Source organism: Scyliorhinus torazame, chromosome 26 (genome assembly GCF_047496885.1).
Source record: "Scyliorhinus torazame isolate Kashiwa2021f chromosome 26, sScyTor2.1, whole genome shotgun sequence".
NCBI lineage: Eukaryota > Metazoa > Chordata > Chondrichthyes > Carcharhiniformes > Scyliorhinidae > Scyliorhinus > Scyliorhinus torazame.
The window spans coordinates 35,312,751-35,328,989 of NC_092732.1; the positions used below are offsets into that span (position 1 = coordinate 35,312,751).

Below are 16,239 nucleotides of genomic sequence, written 5' to 3' on the forward strand. Positions count from 1 at the left end.
CTGTGAGTGAACTCTGCTGGGAGATACGTGTCTGTGAGTGAGCTCTGCTGGGAGATACATGTCTGTGAGTGAGCTCTGCTGGGTGATACGTGTCTGTGAGTGAGCTCTGCTGGGTGATAAAATAGGAATTGGTTCGTCCCCATTTTGAAAGGTGTGAACTATCTGTGGTGAGGAACACGTTGATGAGATTAACTAGAACTGCTGGGGCCAGTGCCTGGCCTGTGTTTGCATTGGGAAAAGAGACGTACTCCCCACTTCCCATATCCAGTGTTGGAATAACGATCGCTCCTCCGTCCGCCATCATTCACTCCCTCCAAACCCCCCCCCCCCCGCCCCCCCCCCCCCCCCCCCCCCCCCCCCCCGACGCACAGCGACAGCCGTGTGCACCGTCTACAAGACGCACCGCGGCCACTCGCCTTCGACAGCACCTTCCAAACCCGCCACCTCTACCGTCTAGAAGGACGATGGGGGGGCAGCAGACACACGGGGAACACCCCCCCACCTGCAAGTTCCCCCCCTCCGAGCCGCTCGCCATCCCGACGCGGGAATACATCGGCCGTTCCTTCACTGCGGCCGGGGTCAGAATCCCGGGACTCCCTCCCTGACAGCACGGTGGGTGTACCTACACCACACAGCGGGTTGAAGATGACGGCTCACCCCCCCCCCCCCACCTCCTCGAGGGGCAATTAGGGAGGGGGATAAATACTGGGCCCGGCCAGTGACCCCCACATCCCGTACGTTAATTATTTAACAAAGATTACCAGTTGAACCTTGTTAGCTCTTTCGCCAACTGACTCTTACCTCCGTGCTGGAATACCGGATCCCCGTCCACATCGCTGTGACAGAGCCACCGGCGTCGACGGCTCCAGAATCTTTGGTGCGTTGGGATCGATTCTCTCTGTCACGTCCAGAGGGGCCTGGCTGACACATGATTCAGGAAAACCCATTGTCTGTTGCGAGGGGGTTGAATACGTTGCTTCAGTTGTACCGGGGGTCGGTGAGCCAACCCCTGGAGTAATGTGGAGAATATCGGCTTACCCTCGTTACCCCATCTTTGGTCACCAAAGGGGCAATTTATCACGGCCAATCCACCGAACCTGCACATTTTTGGACTGTGGGAGGGAACCGGAGCACCCGGAGGAAACCCACGCAGACACAGGAGAGAACGTGCAGACTCTGCACAGACAGTGACCCAAGCCGGGAATCGAACCTGGGACCCTGGAGCTGTGAAGCAACAGTGCTAACCATTGTGCAACCGTGCCGCTGTCCCACTCCCCTTCTGTCTCTCTCCCCTTCCGTCTATCTCGCGTTCAGTCTCTCTCCCTCGCACAGCCTCTCTCCCGCTCTGTCCCTCTCTCCCGCTCTGTCCCTCTCTCCCGCTCTGTCCCTCTCTCCCGCTCCATCCCTCTCTCCCGCTCCGTCCCTCTCTCCCGCTCCGTCCCTCTCTCCCGCTCTGTCCCTCTCTCCCGCTCCGTCCCTCTCCCCCGCTCTGTCCCTCTCTCCCGCTCCGTCCCTCTCTCCCGCTCAGTCCCTCTCCCGCTCTCCCGCTCCGTCCCTCTCTCCCGCTCCGTCCCTCTCTCCCGCTCTGTCCCTCTCCCGCTCCGTCCCCCTCTCCCGCTCCGTCCCCCTCTCCCGCTCCGTCCCCCTCTCCCGCTCCGTCCCCCTCTCCCGCTCCGTCCCCCTCTCCCGCTCTGTCCCTCTCTCCCGCTCTGTCCCTCTCTCCCGCTCTGTCCCTCTCTCCCGCTCTGTCCCTCTCTCCCGCTCTGTCCCTCTCTCCCGCTCTGTCCCTCTCTCCCGCTCCGTCCCTCTCTCCCGCTCCGTCCCTCTCTCCCGCTCCGTCCCTCTCTCCCGCTCTGTCCCTCTCTCCCGCTCCGTCCCTCTCTCCCACTCCGTCCCTCTCTCCCGCTCTGTCCCTCTCTCCCGCTCTGTCCCTCTCTCCCGCTCCGTCCCTCTCTCCCGCTCCGTCCATCTCTCCTGCCCTGTGTCTCTCTCCCCCTCTGTCCCTCTCTCCCGCTCTGTCCCTCTCTCCCGCTCTGTCCCTCTCTCCCGCTCTGTCCCTCTCTCCCGCTCCGTCCCTCTCTCCCGCTCCGTCCCTCTCTCCCGCTCTGTCTCTCTCTCCCGCTCTGTCCCTCTCTCCCCCTCTGTCCCTCTCTCCCGCTCTGTCCCTCTCTCCCGCTCCGTCCCTCTCTCCCGCTCCGTCCCTCTCTCCCGCTCTGTCTCTCTCTCCCGCTCCGTCCCTCTCTCCCGCTCTGTCCCTCTCTCCCGCTCTGTCCCTCTCTCCCGCTCTGTCCCTCTCTCCCGCTCTGTCCCTCTCTCCCGCTCTGTCCCTCTCTCCCGCTCCGTCCCTCTCCCGCTCCGTCCCTCTCTCCCGCTCTGTCCCTCTCTCCCGCTCCGTCCTTCTCTCCCGCTCCGTCCCTCTCTCCCACTCCGTCCCTCTCTCCCGCTCTGTCTCTCTCTCCCGCTCTGTCCCTCTCTCCCGCTCCGTCCCTCTCTCCCGCTCTGTCCCTCTCTCCCGCTCTGTCCCTCTCTCCCGCTCCGTCCCTCTCTCCCCCTCTGTCCCTCTCTCCCGCTCCGTCCCTCTCTCCCGCTCTGTCCCTCTCTCCCGCTCTGTCCCTCTCTCCCGCTCCGTCCCTCTCTCCCCCTCTGTCCCGCTCTGTCCCTCTCTCCCGCTCTGTCCCTCTCTCCCGCTCTGTCCCTCTCTCCCGCTCCGTCCATCTCTCCCGCTCTGTCCCGCTCTGTCCCTCTCTCCCGCTCTGTCCCTCTCTCCCGCTCCGTCCCTCTCTCCCGCTCCGTCCATCTCTCCTGCCCTGTGTCTCTCTCCCCCTCTGTCCCTCTCTCCCGCTCCGTCCCTCTCTCCCGCTCTGTCCCTCTCTCCCGCTCTGTCCCTCTCTCCCGCTCCGTCCCTCTCTCCCGCTCCGTCCATCTCTCCTGCCCTGTGTCTCTCTCCCCCTCTGTCCCTCTCTCCCGCTCTGTCCCTCTCTCCCGCTCTGTCCCTCTCTCCCGCTCTGTCCCTCTCTCCCGCTCTGTCCCTCTCTCCCGCTCCGTCCCTCTCTCCCGCTCCGTCCCTCTCTCCCACTCCGTCCCTCTCTCCCGCTCTGTCTCTCTCTCCCGCTCTGTCCCTCTCCCGCTCTGTCCCTCTCTCCCGCTCTGTCCCTCTCTCCCGCTCCGTCCCTCTCTCCCACTCCGTCCCTCTCTCCCGCTCTGTGTCTCTCTCCCGCCCTGTGTCTCTCTCCCGCCCTGTGTCTCTCTCCCGCCCTGTGTCTCTCTCCCGCCCTGTGTCTCTCTCCCGCCCTGTGTCTCTCTCCCGCCCTGTGACTCTCTCCCGCTTGTCTCTCTCCCGCTCTGTCCCTCTCTCTCCTGCTCCGTCCCTCTCTCCCGCTCTGTTCCTCTCTCCTGCTCTGTCCCTCTCTCTCCCGCTCCGTCACTCTCTCTCGCCCTGTCCCTCTCTCCTGCTCTGTCCCTCTCCCCTGCTCTGTCCCTCTCCCGCTCTGTCCCTCTCCCGCTCTGTCCCTCTCTCCCGCTCCGTCCCTCTCTCCCCTGCTCTGTCCCTCTCCCGCTCCGTCCCTCTCTCCCGCTCCGTCCCTCTCTCCCGCTCCGTCCCTCTCTCCCGCTCCGTCCCTCTCTCCCGCTCCGTCCCTCTCTCCCGCTCTGTCCCTCTCTCTCCTGCTCCGTCCCTCTCTCTCTCCCCCTCTGTCTCTCTCTCCCCCTCTGTCTCTCTCTCCCCCTCTGTCCCTCTCTCCCCCTCTGTCCCTCTCTCCCGCTCTGTTTCTCTCTCCCGCTCTGTCTCTCTCTCCCGCTCTGTTCCTCTCTCCCGCTCTGTCCCTCTCTCTCCTGCTCCGTCCCTCTCTCTCTCCCCCTCTGTCTCTCTCTCCCCCTCTGTCTCTCTCTCCCCCTCTGTCCCTCTCTCCCCCTCTGTCCCTCTCTCCCGCTCTGTTTGTCTCTCCCGCTCTGTCTCTCTCTCCCGCTCTGTCCCTCTCTCTCTCTCCCTCTGTCTCTCTCTCCCCCTCTGTCTCTCTCTCCCCCTCTGTCCCTCTCTCCCCCTCTGTCCCTCTCTCCCGCTCTGTTTCTCTCTCCCGCTCTGTCTCTCTCTCCCGCTCTGTCCCTCTCTCCCGCTCTGTCCCTCTCTCCCGCTCTGTCCCTCTCTCCCGCTCAGTCCCTCTCTCCCCCTCTGTCTCTCTCTCTAGCTCTGTCTCTCTCTCCCACTCCGTCCCTCTCTCCCACTCCGTCCCTCTCTCCCGCTCCGTCCCTCTCTCCCGCTCCGTCCCTCTCTCCCGCTCCGTCCCTCTCTCCCGCTCCGTCCCTCTCTCCCGCTCCGTCCCTCTCTCCCGCTCCGTCCCTCTCTCCCGCTCCGTCCCTCTCTCCCGCTCCGTCCCTCTCTCCCGCTCCGTCCCTCTCTCTCGCCCTGTCCCTCTCTCCCGCTCTGTCTCTCTCTCCCGCTCCGTCCCTCTCTCCCGCTCCGTCCCTCTCTCCCGCTCCGTCCCTCTCTCCCGCTCCGTCCCTCTCTCCCGCTCCGTCCCTCTCTCCTGCTCCGTCCCTCTCTCCCGCTCCGTCCCTCTCTCCCGCTCCGTCCCTCTCTCCCGCTCCGTCCCTCTCTCCCGCTCCGTCCCTCTCTCCTGCTCCGTCCCTCTCTCCCGCTCTGTCCCTCTCTCCCGCTCTGTCCCTCTCTCCCGCTCTGTCCCTCTCTCCTGCTCCGTCCCTCTCTCCCGCTCTGTCTCTCTCTCCCGCTCTGTCCCTCTCCCGCTCCGTCCCTCTCTCCCACTCTGTCCCTCTCTCCCGCTCTCTCCCGCTCCGTCCCTCTCTCCCGCTCTGTCTCTCTCTCCCGCTCTGTCCCTCTCCCGCTCCGTCCCTCTCTCCCACTCTGTCCCTCTCTCCCGCTCTCTCCCGCTCTGTCCCTCTCTCCCGCTCTGTCCCTCTCTCCCCCTCTGTCCCTCTCTCCCGCTCTGTCCCTCTCTCCCCCTCTGTCCCTCTCTCCCGCTCTGTCCCTCTCTCCCGCTCTGTCCCTCTCTCCCGCTCCGTCCCTCTCTCCTGCTCCGTCCCTCTCTCCCGCTCCGTCCCTCTCTCCCGCTCCGTCCCTCTCTCCCGCTCCGTCCCTCTCTCCCGCTCCGTCCCTCTCTCCCGCTCCGTCCCTCTCTCCCGCTCCGTCCCTCTCTCCCGCTCCGTCCCTCTCTCCCGCTCCGTCCCTCTCTCCCCCTCTGTCCCTCTCTCCCGCTCTGTCCCTCTCTCCCGCTCTGTCCCTCTCTCCCGCTCTGTCCCTCTCTCCCGCTCTGTCCCTCTCTCCCCCTCTGTCCCTCTCTCCCCCTCTGTCCCTCTCTCCCGCTCTGTCCCTCTCTCCCGCTCTGTCTCTCTCTCCCGCTCTGTCCCTCTCTCCCCCTCTGTCCCTCTCTCCCGCTCTGCCCCTCTCTCCGGCTCTGTCCCTCTCTCCCGCTCTGTCCCTCTCTCCTGCTCTGTCCCTCTCTCCCGCTCTGTCCCTCTCTCCCGCTCTGTCCCTCTCTCCCGCTCTGTCCCTCTCCCGCTCTGTCTCTCTCTCCCGCTCTGCCCCTCTCTCCCGCTCTGTCCCTCTCTCCCGCTCTGTCCCTCTCTCCCCCTCTGTCCCTCTCTCCCGCTCTGTCCCTCTCCCGCTCCGTCCCTCTCTCCCGCTCCGTCCCTCTCTCCCGCTCCGTCCCTCGCTCCCGCTCTGTCTCTCTCTCCCGCTCTGTCCCTCTCTCCCGCTCTGTCCCTCTCTCCCGCTCTGTCCCTCTCCCTCGCTCCGTCCCTCTCTCCCGCTCCGTCCCTCGCTCCCGCTCTGTTTCTCTCTCCCGCTCCGTCCCTCTCTCCCGCTCCGTCCCTCTCTCCCGCTCCGTCCCTCTCTCCCGCTCTGTCCCTCTCTCCCGCTCCGTCCCTCTCTCCCCGCTCCGTCCCTCTCTCCCGCTCTGTCCCTCTCTCCCCTCTGTCCCTCTCTCCCGCTCTGTCCCTCTCTCCCGCTCTGTCCCTCTCTCCCGCTCCGTCCCTCTCTCCCGCTCCGTCCCTCTCTCCCGCTCTGTCCCTCTCTCCCGCTCTGTCCCTCTCTCCCGCTCTGTCCCTCTCTCCCGCTCCGTCCCTCTCTCCCCCTCTGTCCCTCTCTCCCCCTCTGTCCCTCTCTCCCGCCCTGTCCCTCTCTCCCGCCCTGTCCCTCTCTCCCGCTCTGTCTCTCTCTCCCGCTCTGTCCCTCTCTCCCCCTCTGTCCCTCTCTCCCGCTCTGTCTCTCTCTCCCGCTCTGTCCCTCTCTCCCGCTCTGTCCCTCTCTCCCCCTCTGTCCCTCTCTCCCGCTCTGTCCCTCTCTCCCGCTCTGTCTCTCTCTCCCGCTCTGTCCCTCTCTCCCCCTCTGTCCCTCTCTCCCGCTCTGCCCCTCTCTCCGGCTCTGTCCCTCTCTCCCGCTCTGTCCCTCTCTCCTGCTCTGTCCCTCTCTCCCGCTCTGTCCCTCTCTCCCGCTCTGTCCCTCTCTCCCGCTCTGTCCCTCTCTCCCGCTCTGTCCCTCTCTCCCGCTCTGTCCCTCTCTCCCGCTCTGTCCCTCTCTCCCGCTCCGTCCCTCTCCCTCGCTCTGTCCCTCTCTCCCGCTCTGTCCCTCTCTCCCCCTCTGTCCCTCTCTCCCGCTCTGTCCCTCTCTCCCCCTCTGTCCCTCTCTCCCGCTCTGTCCCTCTCCCGCTCCGTCCCTCTCTCCCGCTCCGTCCCTCTCTCCCGCTCCGTCCCTCTCTCCCCCTCTGTCCCTCTCTCCCGCTCTGTCCCTCTCTCCCGCTCCGTCCCTCTCTCCCGCTCCGTCCCTCTCTCCCCCTCTGTCCCTCTCTCCCGCTCCGTCCCTCTCTCCCGCTCCGTCCCTCTCTCCCGCTCCGTCCCTCTCTCCCCCTCTGTCCCTCTCTCCCGCTCTGTCCCTCTCTCCCGATCTGTCCCTCTCTCCCACTCTGTCCCTCTCTCCCCCTCTGTCTCTCTCTCCCGCTCTGTCCCTCTCTCCCGCTCTGTCCCTCTCTCCCGCTCTGTCCCTCTCCCTCGCTCCGTCCCTCTCTCCCGCTCCGTCCCTCGCTCCCGCTCTGTTTCTCTCTCCCGCTCCGTCCCTCTCTCCCGCTCCGTCCCTCTCTCCCGCTCCGTCCCTCTCTCCCGCTCTGTCCCTCTCTCCCGCTCTGTCCCTCTCTCCCCCTCTGTCCCTCTCTCCCGCTCTGTCCCTCTCTCCCCCTCTGTCCCTCTCTCCCCCTCTGTCCCTCTCTCCCGCCCTGTCCCTCTCTCCCGCTCCGTCCCTCTCTCCCGCTCTGTCCCTCTCTCCCGCTCCGTCCCTCTCTCCCGCTCCGTCCCTCTCTCCCGCTCTGTCCCTCTCCCGCTCTGTCTCTCTCTCTCCCGCCCGGTCCCTCTCTCCCGCTCCATCCCTCTCTCCCGCTCTGTCTCTCTCTCCCGCTCTGTCCCTCTCCCGCTCTGTCCCTCTCTCCCCCTCTGTCCCTCTCTCCCGCTCTGCCCCTCTCTCCGGCTCTGTCCCTCTCTCCCGCTCTGTCCCTCTCTCCCGCTCTGTCCCTCTCTCCCGCTCTGTCCCTCTCTCCCGCTCTGTCCCTCTCTCCCGCTCCGTCCCTCTCTCCCCCTCTGTCCCTCTCTCCCGCTCTGTCCCTCTCTCCCGCTCTGTCCCTCTCTCCCGCTCTGTCCCTCTCTCCCCCTCTGTCCCTCTCTCCCGCTCTGTCCCTCTCTCCCGCTCCGTCCCTCTCTCCCGCTCCGTCCCTCTCTCCCGCTCCGTCTCTCTCTCCCGCTCTGTCCCTCTCTCCCGCTCCGTCCCTCTCTCCCACTCTGTCCCTCTCTCCCGCTCTGTCCCTCTCTCCCGCTCTGTCCCTCTCTCCCGCTCTGTCCCTCTCTCCCGCTCTGTCTCTCTCTCCCCCTCTGTCCCTCTCTCCCGCCCTGTCCCTCTCTCCCGCTCCGTCCCTCTCTCCCGCTCTGTCCCTCTCTCCCGCTCCGTCCCTCTCTCCCGCTCTGTCCCTCTCTCCCGCTCCGTCCCTCTCTCCCGCTCCGTCCCTCTCTCCCGTTCCGTCCCTCTCTCCCGCTCTGTCCCTCTCTCCCGCTCTGTCCCTCTCTCCCGCTCTGTCCCTCTCTCCCGCTCCGTCCCTCTCTCCCGCTCCGTCCCTCTCTCCCGCTCCGTCCCTCTCTCCCGCTCTGTTTCTCTCTCCCGCTCTGTCCCTCTCTCCCGCTCCGTCCCTCTCTCCCGCTCCGTCCCTCTCTCCTGCTCTGTCCCTCTCTCCCCCTCTGTCTCTCTCTCCCGCTCTGTCCCTCTCTCCCGCTCTGTCCCTCTCCCTCGCTCTGTCCCTCTCCCTCGCTCTGTCCCTCTCTCCCGCTCTGTGTCTCTCTCCCGCCCTGTGTCTCTCTCCCCCTCTGTCCCTCTCTCCCCCTCTGTCCCTCTCTCCCCCTCTGTCCCTCTCTCCCCCTCTGTCCCTCTCTCCCGCTCTGTCCCTCTCTCCCGCTCCGTCCCTCTCTCCCGCTCCGTCCCTCTCTCCCGCTCTGTCCCTCTCTCCCGCTCCGTCCCTCTCTCCCGCTCTGTCCCTCTCCCGCTCTGTCCCTCTCCCGCCCTGTCCCTCTCTCCCGCTCTGTCCCTCTCCCGCTCTGTCCCTCTCTCCCGCTCTGTCCCTCACTCCCCCTCTGTCTCTCTCTCCCCCTCTGTCCCTCTCTCCCGCTCCGTCCCTCTCCCGCTCCGTCCCTCTCTCCCGCTCTGTGTCTCTCTCCCGCTCTGTCCCTCTCTCCCGCTCTGTCCCTCTCTCCCGCCCTGTGTCTCTCTCCCGCTCTGTCCCTCTCTCTCCCGCTCCGTCCCTCTCTCCCGCTCTGTCCCTCTCTCCCCCTCTGTCCCTCTCTCCCGCTCCGTCCCTCTCTCCCGCTCTGTGTCTCTCTCCCGCTCCGTCCCTCTCTCCCGCTCTGTCTCTCTCTCCCGCTCTGTCTCTCTCTCCCGCTCCGTCCCTCTCTCCCGCTCCGTGCCTCTCTCCCGCTCTGTCCCTCTCTCCCGCTCCGTCCCTCTCTCTCGCCCTGTCCCTCTCTCCCGCTCCGTCCCTCTCCCCCGCTCTGTCCCTCTCCCCCGCTCTCCCTCTCTCCCGCTCCGTCCCTCTCTCCCGCTCTGTCCCTCTCTCCCGCTCTGTCGCTCTCTCCCGCTCCGTCCCTCTCTCCCCCTCTGTCCCTCTCTCCCCCTCTGTCTCTCTCTCCTGCTCTGTCTCTCTCTCCCGCTCTGTCTCTCTCTCCCGCCCCGTCCCTCTCTCCCGCTCCGTCCCTCTCTCCCGCTCTGTCTCTCTCTCCCGCTCCGTCCCTCTCTCCCGCTCCGTCCCTCTCTCCCGCTCTGTCCCTCTCTCCCCTTCTGTCTCTCTCTCCCGCTCTGTCTCTCTCCCCCTCCGTCCCTCTCTCCCCCTCCGTCCCTCTCTCCCACTCTGTCCCTCTCCGGCTCTGTCCCTCTCCCGCTCCGTCCCTCTCTCCCGCTCTGTCCCTCTCTCCCGCTCTGTCCCTCTCTCCCGCTCCGTCCCTCTCTCCCGCTCCGTCCCTCTCTCCCCCTCTGTCCCTCTCTCCCCCTCTGTCTCTCTCTCCCGCTCTGTCCCTCTCTCCCGCTCTGTCCCTCTCTCCCGCTCCGTCCCTCTCTCCCCCTCTGTCCCTCTCTCCCCCTCTGTCTCTCTCTCCCGCTCCGTCTCTCTCTCCCGCTCCGTCCCTCTCTCCCGCTCCGTCCCTCTCTCGCGCTCCGTCCCTCTCTCCCGCTCTGTCCCTCTCCCTCGCTCTGTCCCTCTCTCCCGCTCCGTCCCTCTCTCCCCCTCTGTCCCTCTCTCCCCCTCTGTCCCTCTCTCCCGCTCCGTCCCTCTCTCGCGCTCCGTCCCTCTCTCCCGCTCCGTCCCTCTCTCCCGCTCTGTCTCTCTCTCCCGCTCCGTCCCTCTCTCCCGCTCTGTCCCTCTCTCCCGCTCCGTCCCTCTCTCCCGCTCTGTCCCTCTCTCCCGCTCCGTCCCTCTCTCCCGCTCTGTCCCTCTCCCGCTCTGTCCCTCTCTCCCGCCCTGTCCCTCTCTCCCGCTCCGTCCCTCTCTCCCGCTCTGTCCCTCTCTCGCTCTGTTTCTCTCTCCCGCTCTGTCCCTCTCTCCCCCTCTGTCCCTCTCTCCCGCTCTGTCCCTCTCTCCCGCTCCGTCCCTCTCTCCCGCTCCGTCCCTCTCTCCCCCTCTGTACCTCTCCCGCTCTGTCCCTCTCCCGCTCCGTCCCTCTCTCCCGCTCTGTCTCTCTCTCCCGCTCCGTCCCTCTCTCCCGCTCCGTCCCTCTCTCCCGCTCCGTCCCTCTCTCCCGCTCTGTCCCTCTCTCCCGCTCTGTCCCTCTCTCCCGCTCTGTCTCTCTCTCGCTCTGTCCCTCTCTCCCGCTCTGTCCCTCTCTCCCGCTCTGTCCCTCTCTCCCGCTCTGTCCCTCTCTCCCGCTCTGTGTCTCTCTCCCGCTCCGTTCCTCTCTCCCGCTCCGTCCCTCTCTCCCGCTCTGTCTCTCTCTCCCGCTCTGTCTCTCTCTCCCGCTCTGTCCCTCTCTCCCCCTCTGTCCCTCTCTCCCGCTCTGTCCCTCTCTCCCGCTCCGTCCCTCTCTCCCCCTCTGTCCCTCTCTCCCCCTCTGTCCCTCTCTCCCGCTCTGTCCCTCTCTCCCGCTCTGTTTCTCTCTCCCGCTCTGTCCCTCTCTCCCGCTCTGTCCCTCTCTCCCGCTCTGTCCCTCTCTCCCGCTCCGTCCCTCTCTCCCGCTCCGTCCCTCTCTCCCGCTCCGTCCCTCTCTCCCGCTCCGTCCCTCTCTCCCGCTCCGTCCCTCTCTCCCGCTCCGTCCCTCTCTCCCCCTCTGTCCCTCTCTCCCGCTCCGTCCCTCTCTCCCGCTCCGTCCCTCTCCCCCGCTCTGTCCCTCTCTCCCGCTCTGTCCCTCTCTCCCGCTCTGTCCCTCTCTCCCGCTCTGTCCCTCTCTCCCGCTCCGTCCCTCTCTCCAGCTCTGTCTCTCTCTCCCGCTCCGTCCCTCTCTCCCGCTCCGTCCCTCTCTCCCGCTCCGTCCCTCTCTCCCGCTCTGTCTCTCTCTCCCGCTCCGTCCCTCTCTCCCGCTCCGTCCCTCTCTCCCGCTCCGTCCCTCTCTCCCGCTCCGTCCCTCTCTCCCGCTCCGTCCCTCTCTCCCGCTCTGTCCCTCTCTCCCGCTCCGTCCCTCTCTCCCGCTCTGTCCCTCTCTCCCGCCCGGTCCCTCTCTCCCGCTCCGTCCCTCTCTCCCGCTCTGTCTCTCTCTCCCGCTCTGTCCCTCTCTCCCGCTCCGTCCCTCTCTCCCGCTCTGTCCCTCTCTCCCGCTCTGTCCCTCTCTCCCGCTCCGTCCCTCTCTCCCGCTCCGTCCCTCTCTCCCGCTCTGTCTCTCTCTCCCGCTCTGTCTCTCTCTCCCGCTCCGTGCCTCTCTCCCGCTCTGTCCCTCTCTCCCGCTCCGTCCCTCTCTCTCGCCCTGTCCCTCTCTCCCGCTCTGTCCCTCTCTCCCGCTCTGTCCCTCTCTCCCGCTCCGTCCCTCTCTCCCGCCCTGTTCCTCTCTCCCGCTCTGTCCCTCTCTCCCGCTCCGTCCCTCTCTCCCGCTCTGTCCCTCTCTCCCGCTCCGTCCCTCTCTCCCGCTCCGTCCCTCTCTCCCGCTCTGTCCCTCTCTCCCGCTCTGTCTCTCTCTCCCGCTCTGTCTCTCTCTCCCGCTCCGTCCCTCTCTCCCGCTCTGTCCCTCTCTCCCCCTCTGTCCCTCACTCCCCCTCTGTCCCTCTCTCCCGCTCCGTCCCTCTCTCCCGCTCTGTCTCTCTCTCCCGCTCCGTCCCTCTCTCCCGCTCCGTCCCTCTCTCCCGCTCTGTCCCTCTCTCCCGCTCTGTCTCTCTCTCCCGCTCTGTCTCTCTCTCCCGCTCCGTCCCTCTCTCCCCCTCTGTCTCTCTCTCCCGCTCTGCCCCTCTCTCCCGCTCTGTCCCTCTCTCCCGCTCTGTCTCTCTCTCCCGCTCTGTCTCTCTCTCCCGCTCCGTCCCTCTCTCCCGCTCTGTCCCTCTCTCCCCCTCTGTCCCTCACTCCCGCTCTGTCCCTCTCTCCCGCTCTGTCCCTCGCTCCCGCTCCGTTCCTCTCTCCCGCTCAGTCCCTCTCTCCCGCTCTGTCCCTCTCTCCCGCTCCGTCCCTCTCTCCCGCTCCGTCCCTCTCTCCCGCTCCGTCCCTCTCTCCCGCTCTGTCCCTCTCTCCCGCTCTGTCCCTCTCTCCCGCTCCGTCCCTCTCTCCCGCCCTGTTCCTCTCTCCCGCTCTGTCCCTCTCTCCCGCTCCGTCCCTCTCTCCCGCTCCGTCCCTCTCTCCCGCTCTGTCCCTCTCTCCCGCTCCGTCCCTCTCTCCCGCTCCGTCCCTCTCCCGCTCCGTCTCTCTCTCCCGCTCCGTCTCTCTCTCCGGCTCTGTCTCTCTCTCCCGCTCCGTCCCTCTCTCCCCCTCTGTCTCTCTCTCCCGCTCTGTCTCTCTCTCCCGCTCTGTCTCTCTCTCCCGCTCCGTCCCTCTCTCCCGCTCCGTCCCTCTCTCCCGCTCTGTCCCTCTCTCCCGCCCTGTTCCTCTCTCCCGCTCTGTCCCTCTCTCCCGCTCTGTCCCTCTCTCCCGCTCCGTCCCTCTCTCCCGCTCTGTCCCTCTCTCCCGCTCTGTCCCTCTCTCCCGCTCCGTCCCTCTCTCCCGCTCTGTCCCTCTCTCCCGCTCTGTCCCTCTCTCCCGCTCTGTCTCACTCTCCCGCCCGGTCCCTCTCTCTCTCCCGCTCCGTCCCTCACTCCCGCTCCGTCCCTCTCTCCCGCTCTGTCCCTCTCTCCCGCTCCGTCCCTCTCTCCCGCTCTGTCCCTCTCTCCCGCTCTGTCCCTCTCTCCCGCTCTGTCCCTCTCTCCCGCTCTGTCCCTCTCTCCCGCTCCGTCCCTCTCTCCCGCTCTGTCCCTCTCTCCCGCTCTGTCCCTCTCTCCCGCTCTGTCCCTCTCTCCCGCTCCGTCCCTCTCTCCCGCTCTGTCCCTCTCACCCGCTCTGTCCCTCTCTCCCGCTCTGTCCTTCTCTCCCGCTCCGTCCCTCTCTCCCGCTCTGTCCCTCTCTCCCGCTCTGTCCCTCTCTCTCCCGCTCTGTCCCTCTCTCCCGCTCTGTCCCTCTCTCCCGCTCTGTCTCACTCTCCCGCCCGGTCCCTCTCTCCCGCTCCGTCCCTCTCTCCCGCTCTGTCTCACTCTCCCGCCCGGTCCCTCTCTCCCGCTCTGTCTCACTCTCCCGCCCGGTCCCTCTCTCCCGCTCCGTCCCTCTCTCCCGCTCTGTCCCTCTCTCCCGCTCTGTCTCTCTCTCCCGCTCTGTCTCTCTCTCCAGCTCTGTCTCTCTCTCCCACTCCGTCCCTCTCTCCCACTCCGTCCCTCTCGCCCGCTCCGTCCCTCTCTCCCGCTCCGTCCCTTTCTCCCGCTCCGTCCCTCTCTCCCGCTCCGTCCCTCTCTCCCGCTCCGTCCCTCTCTCCCGCTCCGTCCCTCTCTCCCGCTCCGTCCCTCTCTCCCGCTCCGTCCCTCTCTCCCGCTCCGTCCCTCTCTCCCGCTCTGTTTCTCTCTCCCGCTCTGTCTCTCTCTCCCGCTCTGTCTCTCTCTCCCGCTCCGTCCCTCTCTCCCGCTCTGTCTCTCTCTCCCGCTCTGTCTCTCTCTCCCGCTCTGTCTCTCTCTCCCGCTCTGTCTCTCTCTCCCGCTCTGTCTCTCTCTCCCGCTCTGTCTCTCTCTCCCGCTCCGTCCCTCTCTCCCGCTCCGTCCCTCTCTCCCGCTCTGTCCCTCCCTCCCGCTCCGTCCCTCTCTCCCGCTCCGTCCCTCTCTCCCGCTCTGTGTCTCTCTCCCGCCCTGTGTCTCTCTCCCGCTCTGTCCCTCTCTCTACCGCTCCATCCCTCTCTCCCGCTCTGTCCCTCTCTCCCCCTCTGTCCCTCTCTCCCCCTCTGTCCCTCTCTCCCCCTCTGTCCCTCTCTCCCGCTCTGTCCCTCTCTCCCGCTCCGTCCCTCTCTCCCGCTCCGTCCCTCTCTCCCGCTCTGTGTCTCTCTCCCGCTCCGTCCCTCTCTCCCGCTCTGTCCCTCTCTCTCCCGCTCCATCCCTCTCTCCCGCTCTGTCCCTCTCTCCCCCTCTGTCCCTCTCTCCCCCTCTGTCCCTCTCTCCCGCTCCGTCCCTCTCTCCCGCTCTGTCTCTCTCTCCCGCTCTGTCTCTCTCTCCCGCTCTGTCTCTCTCTCCCGCTCTGTCCCTCGCTCCCGCTCTGTCCCTCTCTCCCGCTCTGTCCCTCGCTCCCGCTCTGTCCCTCGCTCCCGCTCCGTCCCTCTCTCCCGCTCCGTCCCTCTCTCCCGCTCCGTCCCTCTCTCCCGCTCTGTCCCTCTCCCTCGCTCCGTCCCTCTCTCCCGCTCCGTCCCTCTCTCCCGCTCCGTCCCTCTCTCCCGCTCCGTCCCTCTCTCCCGCTCTGTCCCTCTCCCTCGCTCCGTCCCTCTCTCCCGCTCCGTCCCTCTCCCGCTCTGTCCATCTCTCCCGCTCTGTCCCTCTCCCTCGCTCCGTCCCTCTCTCCCGCTCCGTCCCTCTCCCGCTCTGTCCATCTCTCCCGCTCTGTCTCTCTCTCCCGCCCGGTCCCTCTCTCCCGCTCCGTCCCTCTCTCCCCCTCTGTCTCTCTCTCCTGCTCTGTCCCTCTCTCCCGCTCTGTCCCTCTCTCCCCCTCTGTCCCTCTCTCCCCCTCTGTCCCTCTCTCCCCCTCTGTCCCTCTCTCCCGCTCTGTCCCTCTCTCCCGCTCTGTCCCTCTCTCCCGCTCTGTCTCACTCTCCTGCTCTGTCCCTCTCTCCCGCTCTGTCCCTCTCTCCCCCTCTGTCCCTCTCTCCCGCTCTGTCCCTCTCTCCCGCTCTGTCCCTCTCTCCCGCTCTGTCCCTCTCTCCCGCTCTGTCCCTCTCTCCCGCTCTGTCCCTCTCCCTCGCTCCGTCCCTCTCTCCCGCTCCGTCCCTCTCTCCCGCTCTGTCCATCTCTCCCGCTCTGTCCATCTCTCCCGCTCTGTCTCTCTCTCCCGCCCGGTCCCTCTCTCCCGCTCCGTCCCTCTCTCCCGCTCCGTCCCTCTCTCCCGCTCCATCCCTCTCTCCCGCTCCGTCCCTCTCTCCCGCTCCGTCCCTCTCTCCCGCTCTGTTTCTCTCTCCCGCTCTGTCTCTCTCTCCCGCTCTGTCTCTCTCTCCCGCTCTGTCTCTCTCTCCCGCTCCGTCCCTCTCTCCCGCTCTGTCTCTCTCTCCCGCTCTGTCTCTCTCTCCCGCTCTGTCTCTCTCTCCCGCTCTGTCTCTCTCTCCCGCTCTGTCTCTCTCTCCCGCTCTGTCTCTCTCTCCCGCTCTGTCTCTCTCTCCCGCTCCGTCCCTCTCTCCCGCTCCGTCCCTCTCTCCCGCTCTGTCCCTCCCTCCCGCTCCGTCCCTCTCTCCCGCTCCGTCCCTCTCTCCCGCTCTGTGTCTCTCTCCCGCTCTGTCCCTCTCTCTCCCGCTCCATCCCTCTCTCCCGCTCTGTCCCTCTCACCCCCTCTGTCCCTCTCTCCCCCTCTGTCCCTCTCTCCCCCTCTGTCCCTCTCTCCCGCTCTGTCCCTCTCTCCCGCTCCGTCCCTCTCTCCCGCTCTGTGTCTCTCTCCCGCCCTGTGTCTCTCTCCCGCTCTGTCCCTCTCTCTCCCGCTCCATCCCTCTCTCCCGCTCCGTCCCTCTCTCCCGCTCCGTCCCTCTCTCCCCCTCTGTCCCTCTCTCCCGCTCTGTCCCTCTCTCCCGCTCTGTCCCTCTCTCCCGCTCTGTCCCTCTCTCCCGCTCTGTCCCTCTCTCCCGCTCTGTCCCTCGCTCCCGCTCTGTCCCTCTCTCCCGCTCTGTCCCTCGCTCCCGCTCCCGCTCCGTCCCTCTCTCCCGCTCCGTCCCTCTCTCCCGCTCCGTCCCTCTCTCCCGCTCTGTCCCTCTCCCTCGCTCCGTCCCTCTCTCCCGCTCCGTCCCTCTCCCGCTCTGTCCATCTCTCCCGCTCTGTCCCTCTCTCCCGCTCTGTCCCTCTCCCTCGCTCCGTCCCTCTCTCCCGCTCCGTCCCTCTCCCGCTCTGTCCATCTCTCCCGCTCTGTCTCTCTCTCCCGCCCGGTCCCTCTCTCCCCCTCCGTCCCTCTCTCCCCCTCTGTCCCTCTCTCCCCCTCTGTCCCTCTCTCCCCCTCTGTCCCTCTCTCCCGCTCTGTCCCTCTCTCCCGCTCTGTCCCTCTCTCCCGCTCTGTCTCACTCTCCTGCTCTGTCCCTCTCTCCCGCTCTGTCCCTCTCTCCCCC

At 67.0% G+C, this 16,239-nt stretch overlaps 1 protein-coding gene across 2 annotated transcripts in view; it reads right to left on the minus strand.

The window, feature by feature from the left end:
- The window catches only part of LOC140402969 (semaphorin-6D-like), a 1,151,034-nt gene that overhangs the window by 553,068 nt on the left and 581,727 nt on the right, over nt 1-16,239 (minus strand). The window lies entirely within an intron of this gene.